Here is a 10,274-nt window from a genome sequence, read left to right as displayed (position 1 = left end):
TCTCCTGGCATTGCAGCTAATTCATTTATTTACATTACAGATTAATTTTATAACTGATCATTAGCATGATTATCTTAAAAGGGTTTGCCAGCTGTGGAATTCTGCAATAGCTTGGCCAGGAACTGATGGGGGCGTCAGTCTCTAGGTGTGGAAGAAGAGCAACAACAGGTGTTCCAGTCGAAATGATCAAAGAAAGCTTTACAAACTGCCTTTGAGATTAATTATTGTTAATTACAGATCGCTGGTTAATACAGTCTTACTTTTACATAACACATTGTGGCATGCCCTCATCTGAATATTCATGACCAAACTCTTCCATGCCAGTATAAAAGCTGGATCTGTCCTACATACAAAACTGAACATTAAGAGAGGCCAGTCAACTAACAGGTCCATGCTCCAAAAATTCCGACTGTGTCCTGGGCACTTTTCCTTCCTTCCTTCCTTCCTTCCTTCCTTCCTTCCTTCCTTCCTTCCTTCCTTCCTTCCTTCCTTCCTTCCCTCCTTCCCTCCTTCCTTCCCTCCTTCCTTCCCTCCTTCCTTCCTTCCCTCCTTCCTTCCTTCCCTCCTTCCTTCCTTCCTTCCTTCCTTCCTTCCTTCCTTCCTTCCTTCCTTCCTTCCTTCCTTCCTTCCTCTTTCTGATACTACTGGATTTTTTAATCTGATTAGCAGATACCATCCTAGCTTCACGCCTGGCATGTCAAATTCTACCCTGAACCAACGGGTTTGGCCCTGGTGCCGCTCTTGACTCATCAGGTTCTTTCCTGGCTCTAGCTCTTGGCCTCACCCATTTTTGAAATCAAAAGTCAATAACCTCCCCAATCTCAGTTATTCAGTGTTTAAGACACATAGGCAAAGCCACAACACCCACACCTTGTCTGTAGTGGATTGCCAACTGAAAGGTAGCTTGCTTGCAACAAACCCTTCCCACACCACCAGAGGAAGAAGAAGAAGAAGTTGTTTTAGTGCAGAATCAGTGGGCAAAGGAATAACTGACCTCGCACCCTTCCTATTTTGTTGTACTCAGAGAAGCTGAGGAGTTCAGATGAGCCTCCCGGGGAACACTTGTTTGCCAAGGTACCCTGGAGTGCTGCCCTCAAGATTTGATGGAGAATAGCCACAAGAGGACAGCAGCTCTGAGAAAGAAGTTTTCAAAAAAAAGCCTAGGAGCATTTCAGTTGTGAAGCAAAGCAGTGCTCTGAGTCAACCAAGAAGCAGCGGCTGATGATGACTCTGAAGATAGATAAAGGAGGAGGCTGAGGGAGAGGCCAGGGAAAGATTTAGCAGACAGAGGGCCATGTCATTAGCCTGAATCCGATAAGCTTAACTGCAAAGTGACATGCCCTCATTGCCGGTCCCTTTCATTTTGTGTTTCCTTTTTGAAATCTGGAGCATCCTCTGGGGCCAGTGAGGTCCTATTGTGGTTGTGTCCCAGCCTATTTTTTTTCCCTATCTGCCCTAAACCCAAGCAGAGGAGTGTGTTTGGAGGGAAGATGTGGAGAGGCTGATCTGTGCCACTTTGCCTGTGGTGCCCTGATATCTGAAATCAAATTCGTAAGGAGGAACCCAAGCACCACCCAAAAGGGAAGGACACTGCTAGAAAATATTATTTAGGCTAAGGTTATTGCAAAAGCTATGGCCGGTATAATTTTTTATTGAGTTGTTTTGTCTGGAATGAATTTACATATGCTGAGGGGTGAGAAGAATGAATGACCTCAAGACTGGCAAAGATGCTGGTTACAGTCTCTGTACTTCTAGCCTGACAACCATACCAAGCCTGACAACCAGCAGGAGACCAGTGAGGTGGGAATGAGTGGCCACTGGTGGCAGCAGGATGTCACTTCCAGTTAAACCCAAAAAAAATCACGCTTCCCTAGAATCGCCAGCGTTTTTGGTGATGCCTAAAGAGGACTGATATCACTTCTGGGGGAAACACAGAATGATGTTAGACCACTCTAGGAATCACCAGAAACTCTATGGCTTTTTCATAGAGTTTCCAGCAATTCCTACAAAGGTGTGACATGACTTTCAGGTTTTCCTTGAAGCTGACATCATATCATAGGCCCAACAACAGTGAGAAACAGGAGCTGGAGACAAGGGATTCTCCTCACCCACCAGGGGACTGGAAACCCCAAATTCTCACTAGGAGACAAGAAGCTTCTCCTTCAAACATTAAGTCTCTATTCATTGTATAATTCTTTTGTATATTCCACCATAGGAACACATTTCTGGAGACATTCCGGAACCTACTTCTGAAAAGATATTTAGCAGGGCTATACCTGTGGTATTGAAATTCCTTTCTGAGGATACTGATTGGATTGCATAATCTCTTAGGATCCTGTCTTCACCTGTTATTTCACTGTCCATATACGGCAACATTTGGAGTGGGGCTGAGACACCAAACATCATGGGTCCTACAAGCCAACTTCAAGTTAATGAACTCTTCTAGAGTTGATGGCCAAATGGGCTCATTTTTTTAACATCTCCATTGCTAATTCTGTCTATGCTCTGAGAACCCTATCTAGATGTACCATGCCAAGGCAAGGAGGAAGGCTCATGACAGCCACATTTGAGACCTGGACGCTGCTGAGAGCATTCGCAACAATGGCCATTGATGCAGGGAAGCACAGCTGCATTTCTCATGATTTTTGGATGCAAGTGGACTCTGTGCCTCAGTTATAGAGTATCTGCTTTACACAAAGAAGATCTTTATTATTTATTTATTTATTTATTACTTTACATTATATCCCGCCCTCTCCGCAAGCGGACTCAGGGCGGCTTACAGTATCATAAAAACAATCAATTACATAAAACATATAAAACCATAATACATTTATCAGGTTAAAAACTATTACGCTATCTCAATCTAGTCTGGCGGTATTGGGTTCTGACTATGACCGCCAGCTTCTGTAGGATGTCTGGTGGCAGCCCATTTTCAGTCAACCAGAAAAGCCTGCCTAAACAGTTCGGTCTTACAGGCCCTGCGGAACGCCGACAAATCCCGCAGGGCCCTTATAGCTTCTGGGAGGGTGTTCCAGAGTTCTGGTGCTGCCACCGAGAAGGCCCTAGATCTTGTTGCGGATAGCCTGGCTTCTTTTGGGCCAGGGGCAGACAGCAGATTTTTTGTCCCTGATCGCAGTGCTCTCTGGGGGATATATGGGGAAAGGTGGTCCCGTAGATAGGCAGGTCCCTGACCATAAAGGGCTTTAAAGGTTAATACCAACACTTTGGTATCACCAGTTAGAAGGATCAGTTGGTAGGTGATGTGAAACTGAGGTTGTGGGAAGTCACTTCCAGTCTGAATAGGCATTACCGAATTTAATGAACTGATGGTCTGATGCAATATAAGGCAGCTTCATCTGCTCATGTATCCACTGCACTACCTAAAATAAGATCTGGAATATGATCCTTGGTGAAAGGCAGGATCACAAGATTGTCAAAAGGAGTTTCATGCATCTCACACTGGGGAAATCATGGGATCTGGACGCCCTTTGAATCCATTTTATTATTCTTTTCAATACTGAAAAAGACTATGTTTTAACCATCCACGTACTGGCAGCCTCGTTGCCTCTCTTTATATCCCACTATGCTTCTGGCACAGAGGTAAATCTCAGGAGTGTAAGATGGTGACATCATCACATTGGGGACATCACATGCAACATCCCACCCACCCCCAGAATGCCCACCCCCCCAAAAAAAATCCCCCACCGTGATGATGAGAGGGCTAGGAAATCGTACTAAATGCTGTGGTTCACTGTCATGTGTTGGTTGTAATTGAACTGCTGCCCAATCCTTTATCATTCTGCCTGACCACTACGTTCATCTTTGGAAGCCCTGCTTTGCATGCCCCTGCCTTCTGAAACTAAGCTGGTGGCAACTGGAGAGAGGGCCTTCTGGGTCATGGCACCAAAGCCCTGGAGCTCTCTCCCCTCCCCAGGCCTGTAGCCACAGGGGGGCCTGTGGGGGCACCGCCTCCTGACTTCCAGGCAGGGTCCCCTGACTCCCAGGGGGCCTCCGGCATGCAGTCTTCTTTTTTTCATTTTCTTTTTGTCATGGCTGAGCCAGCGAAGTGTCACTAGTGGCAGCCGGAGCCAGGAGAGCTGAGCAGGGCACAGTGCAGTGCAGCAGGCAAAAGCAGCAGGCGGAGAGGAGGGAGGCAGAGGAAGCCCTGTGGAATGGGCTGGGGAGAGGGGGAACAGATGGCGCTCCTGGCTGCAAAGTGCCAGGGTGGGAGAGAGGGAGGTGGAAGGAAACCCCCCTGCTAGCACGCAAGGCTCAGTCCCTTCTTCACTGCAAAGCGTTAGGGTTGGCTGCCTCAATTTGGCCACATTCACAGCCTCCAGCTTTTGCCCCTGCCCCAGAAAGCTTCTGAGAAGCGTCAAGCACCGCAGTGGATGGGAAAGGGCGCCCCCTGATTTTTTAAAAAGCCCCCCACACACACACACTTGTAAAATCCTGGCTACGGCCCTGCCCCTCCCCAGGGAGATTTGTCTGGCTTCTTCTGTTGCCATCTGCTGTCAGCAAGTGAAGACATTCTTGTTTCATATGGCATCCTATCAGTGGTCCCTCCTTCCTCACCAATGTCCTTATGTTTTGTATGTATTTTAACTCTTTTAAGATGTACTTTAATTCTTTTAACTCTTTGCAAAATCGTTTTAATGATGTAATTTTTGGGGCGGGGTGAGTTTAATGATTTTATAATGTAATTCTGTCACGTACGTTTTAAATTGTTAGCGAGTTTGGCTCCCCTTGTAAGGGCAGACCGGTGGGATATCAATTCTGTAAATAAATAAAATAAATAACTAAAATTAGGTTTGTGAGCGAGAATATCTCTGAAGACTCAGGTTTTCTGATTACTTCATGCCAAAGTAAAGCTTTATTAGAGATGCAAGCACAGCAAAGATTAGGTGGCGGATGGAGAACAGAAAAGGCAGATAACATCAGAGGCAGGAAGGGGATTCATCTGTATTCTTTCCAAAGGTATGTCCAAAGTTGATCGGGTTTTTTAATGATCATGTTCAGGGCTTTTCTTGTAGAAAAAGCCCAGCAGGAGCTCATTTGGATATTAGGCCACACCCCCTGACACCAAGGCAGCAGGAACTGTGTTCCTGCTCAAAAAAAGTCCTGATCATGTTTGTTCTTTACTCCATACTCATTTACATTGCATGAACTAAGCTAACCTGTCTCACAAATGTTGGGAGTACAGAAGTGGGATTTACCCCTTTAAAAAGATGACAATGGCCCTATCTGTGAACTGGGGGGGGGGGGGGTGTTTCTTCTTGCTCTCTGTGTAGTGGAAGATCTTGCATCAGCCATAGGTTTTGCTTGGCAGGAATTACAGGAAGAGGTCGATGAAGATGTCCGCAGAGATTTAGTGCTTTCCCGAGTGAGCTGTTGAGAAAGAGAAGGAAATAATTCTGCATTGATGGGAATTCTGTAAAATTGCTACTGTTTTCATGCAATGCCAAAGCCAGATACTAATTACAGATCCTTGGGGAAGTATAGAAAAAAATATTGTATGGTGTTGAAATTGTTACAGTCACATTTTAAAAATAACCAATAAATCATTTAAAAGTTAAAGTCAAAAAGAATCCTCACACACACATTTGAAACAAAGATCATAGATGGTTGCTTTGGCCCACAGAAAAATACCCAAACAAAAGGAGAATAATCCTTTTTATTAGGACCAATCAACCTCAGGTGTATCATCAGGGCTTTTTTTGTAGCAGGAACTCCTTTGCATGTCAGGTCACACTCCCCTAATGTAGCCAATCCAAAAGCTTTCAGGGTTTTCGTACAGGGTCTACTGTAAGCTCCAGGACGATTGGCTACATCAGGGGGTGTGGCCTAATAGGCAAAGGCGTTCCTGCTACAAAAAAAAAGCCCTGCTTATCATTAACAGGTCCTTTGGTCACCGTTGGCAACTACCTAGCAATTGCCCCAGAGAAGAAGGGAGGAGTGCCGGGACGGATGGTTCTGCATTGTTCTGCTGCATATTTACCGACACAAAATGATGCACAGCAGGGAAACAGTGGAAGAACATTGCATGCCGAGATGCAATGAGAATCTGAGACCTTACCAGACTTCATGGTCCTAATGACTTTCCCTACATCTTCCATTGTTATTCCTCTTTCCAATATTCTGTCCCACTCTAAGGGCAAAGCTTGGAACTCACCTACTTCTAGAAAATAAGTCGTAAAAATGAGAGTTCAGTGTGTGTGTGTGTGTGTGTGTGTATGGCTGGGCATGTAGGCTGTGTGTTTTCTGTTCATTCTTGGCTTAGAGGGAGCTGGTGGACAGTTCCTTCCTATTTGATTTTGGTTGATTTTACAGCCCGTATGTCCAACTCAACAACTGCACACACAGCAACTCATGAAGCACTTTGCTCTGCATGTTTTAGAGTAGGGGTCCCCAATGTGGTGCCCGTGGGTGCCATCATGGCCCCCCAACATTTTTCCTGGTGCCTGCCAAGTGCTTTTAAAAAGTGGACAGGGCTATCAGGGGCTTTTCCTGAAAGGCTTCTCAGGCCACTGGGAGATTCGATTGGCTGTGTAGATTTTTTTAAAATGTTGCATTGGCAGCAGCTTCCGGCACAGCACAAGAATCTTCAATGTGTGACTGAAAGGAAGCTGTGGCAGCCATTTTGTGACTGGCTTCACCTCCTGAGGCAGCCATTTTGTGACTGTGCCCATCACACTTTGTCAGAATTTCAGTGGTGCCCAAAGACTCAAAAAGGGTGAGAGCAAATCTTGGCTAATTAATGACTGTTTAAATGTCACCTTTAGTTCAAAAATTGCCTTGCCTTGCCACCCCAAGGTTGCCAGATCACTGAGTAGGTGGAAGGCCACACCTTCCTATGCCATTCAAAGCAGAGTTACACCCTTCTAAGTCCATTGACTTCAAGGCACTGCCAGTCAGCAGATTTGCACGGCGTAATTCACAGTGCAATCCTATGCAGAGTTACTCCAGTCTAACCCTAGTGATTACGACAGGTTTAGATGGAAGTTGGCAGATTTTGAGTGGTGTTATGTTTTCACTCTGTTTTGCAAACAAAAAATGTGAAGGCCACAAAAAAGAATTGGGACAGGAATGACAGCAAAACAGATTATTCAGTTTTTTTCTAAGAAACCCTCCACATCACTGGGTTGTGGCCCTTTTGGGGACTGTCTGGCTTACTGTGGCCTTGTCTTTTGCAAGCAGGATCCTATTTTTATTTATTTATTTAATTTATATCCCACCCTCCTCACTGAAGGCAGGCTCAGGGCGGCTCACAAACTGTGGGTCGACACAAGCACATTAGTGTGACCAGTAACATTAAAACAATTGGTTAAAACATTTTGCATGTGCTACTATAATAGTTTCAGGCAGCGATTTTGTCAAAGGAGGAGCAACAACAGAAAAGATGGGGACCATATATCAGGGCTTTGTGTCTTATATGATTCTGTGACCTCAGTGCTCAAGTACCAAAATTTATACTGAATGCAAAGTTCAACATACTGAAGAATACCAACACCTTGATCTAGATGGCCCAGGCTAGCCCATTCTTCTCAAATCTAAGAAGCTAAGCAGAGTCAGCCCTGGTTGAATGAAAGATGCCCACAGTTGCTACACAGAAACAAGCAATGGCAAACCACTTTTGTACATCTCTTGCCTTGAAAACCCCATGGGGTCTCTGTAAGCTGGTTGCAATGTGATGGCACTTTCCACCAACCCTATTAACACTAGGGCAGGGAATGTAAGCCCACAAGAGCACAGATAGGATCAACAAGGAATAGGTATGCCAACTGAAATTTGAGAAGCTGATGGGAATAGCTGGGCAGGACTCTTTGCCCCTCCAAATGGCTAACAAAAGAAATTGTCTGTGTGGTGTCCACAAATATGCCTGACTTGCACTATCCAACAAGGATGTAAGAACATAAGGGAAGCCATGTTGGATCAGGCCAATGGCCCATCCAGTCCAACACTCTGTGTCACACAGTGGCCAAAAAAACCCAGGTGCCATCAGGAGGTCCATCAGTGGGGCCAGGACACTAGAAGCCCTCCCAAGCACCAAGAATACAGAGCATCACTGCCCCAGACAGAGAATTCCAACAATACGCTGTGGCTAATAGCCACTGATGGACCTCTGCTCCATATGTTTATCCAATCCCCTCTTGAAGCTGTTTATGCTTGCAGCCACCACCACCTCCTGTGGCAGTGCATTCCATGTGTTAATCACCCTTTGGGTGAAGAAGTACCTCCTTTTATTCATTCTAACCCGACTGCTCAGTAATTTCATTGAGTGCCCGCAAGTTCTCATATTGTGAGAAAGGGAGAAAAGTACTTCTTTCTCTATCTTCTCTATCCCGTGCATAATCCTGTAAACTTCTATCATGTCACCACTCAGTTGACGTTTCTCCAAGCCAAAGAGCCCCAAGCGTTTTAACCTTTCTTCATAGGCAAAGTGTTCCAACCCTTTAATCATTCTAGTTGCCCTTTTCTGCACTTTTTCCAATGCTATAATATGTGGTACTCTGCTTTCCTTAGCGCTGAGTTTACATATATACACTCTGTATATGTGTAAGTTTAGATTAGAAACAGCATACTAAACCCTGATACAGATGTACATAGTGTGAGGTGGCGGGGGGGGGGGGGGACACAAGAGCCAGCATGGAGATGCCCACTCTACTATGGAATTGGGGAGGAGAGCAGGGTATAAATATCTTAAATTAACAAATAATAAACCAAGCTTTATAAGGAAAGTACTAAAGTTAACAGGAAGTTCAGAATGGGAGGGGGGGAACCCAGAATATTATTACGAAACAGAATCTAAATGATAGCTGGAACATCAAAAGAATGTGAAGCCCACCTCCACCCCTGAGAATTTTTGGTAGTCTACAGTTTTAGCTTCTTTCTTTAACTCCCCAGGTGAGTGGCCCCAGAAAAAACATCAAAGATTTACTTGGAAATTCCCTTTAGACAAAAAATGGCAATGGCAGAGCACTGTCATTCGGTTTTTGTTTGTTGCACATGTCAGGCTGCTCAATGGACAGTTTCTTCAAGCAGTGACAAAAATTTGAAAAACTCTCTTCCAGTCACTAGACTTCTGTATTTAGGGTTGCTAGCTCTGGGCTGGGAAACACCTGGATTTTTGAGGGCGGGAGTGAAGCCTGGAGAGGGGAGGTTTGGGAGAGGAGAGGGACTTCAGTTAGATATAATGCCATAGAATCCACCTTCCAAAGTGGCCATTTTCTCCAGGTGAACCGCTACCTGTCACCTGGAGATCAGTTGCAATCCCAGGAGATCTCCAGCCACCACCTGGAGGTTGGCAACTGTGTTGCTGCTTGTACACATGAATGAACATCGGACATCAAGGTCAACAGTTTCTACTCAGTCTGGCAGTGGCTCTCCAGAGTATGAGGTGGAGGTCTTTCACAACAGCTACTGCCTGGTCCTTTTCATTGGAAGTGACAGGGATTGGACCTGGCGCCTACAGGCTAGAAAGAAATAGCAAAAACATTGGAACAAGCAGTGGGTTCTACTTACCCATGCAGCCACTGGATCCATGGCTGGGTGAAGGCTGACACTGGGATGGTGAATGACTGTAATGGGATGTAGATATGCTTTGGGATTGACAGCGGCCACCACTACCTCCTCCACCACCGCCGCCACTGCCTCCTGACCCGATGCCTCCAGAACCTCCTCCTCCTTGTGGGATGCAGGATCTTTAATGAATGAGAGAGAGAAAACAGATATAGCACTTGCACTGAAGGAAGGAAGGAAGGACACTGATACAAAAGAAACCACACACATCAGTTTTTATAGCAACTTAGCCTGATTCGGTAATTCTGAACGAAGAGAAAAAATTAAGGAAATTAATTCGGGAGGGCAGCAAACTCTCTGAACCTGCATAATGGATAATTTTGTAGGGAAACCACTGTCCTCTCTTCTGAACATGGAAGTCTCAGGGAACGGGGGAAGAAGAAGAAGAAGAAGAAGAAGAAGAAGAAGAAGAAGAAGAAGAAGAAGAAGAAGAAGAAGAAGAAGAAGAAGAAGAAGAAGAAGAAGAAGAAGAAGAAGAAGAAGAAGAAGAAGTTGGATTTATATCCCGCCCTCCACTCTGAAGAGTCTCAGAGCGGCTCACAATCTCTTTTACCTTCCTCCCCCACAACAGACACCCTGTGAGGTAGATGAAGATATTGGATTTATATCCCGCCCTCCACTCCGAAGAGTCTCAGAGCGGCTCACAATCTCCTTTACCTTCCTCCCCCACAACAGACACCCTGTGAGGTAGATGA

Source organism: Heteronotia binoei, chromosome 15 (genome assembly GCF_032191835.1).
Source record: "Heteronotia binoei isolate CCM8104 ecotype False Entrance Well chromosome 15, APGP_CSIRO_Hbin_v1, whole genome shotgun sequence".
NCBI classification, from domain to species: Eukaryota; Metazoa; Chordata; class Lepidosauria; order Squamata; family Gekkonidae; genus Heteronotia; species Heteronotia binoei.
This window is presented reverse-complemented; position numbering follows the sequence as displayed.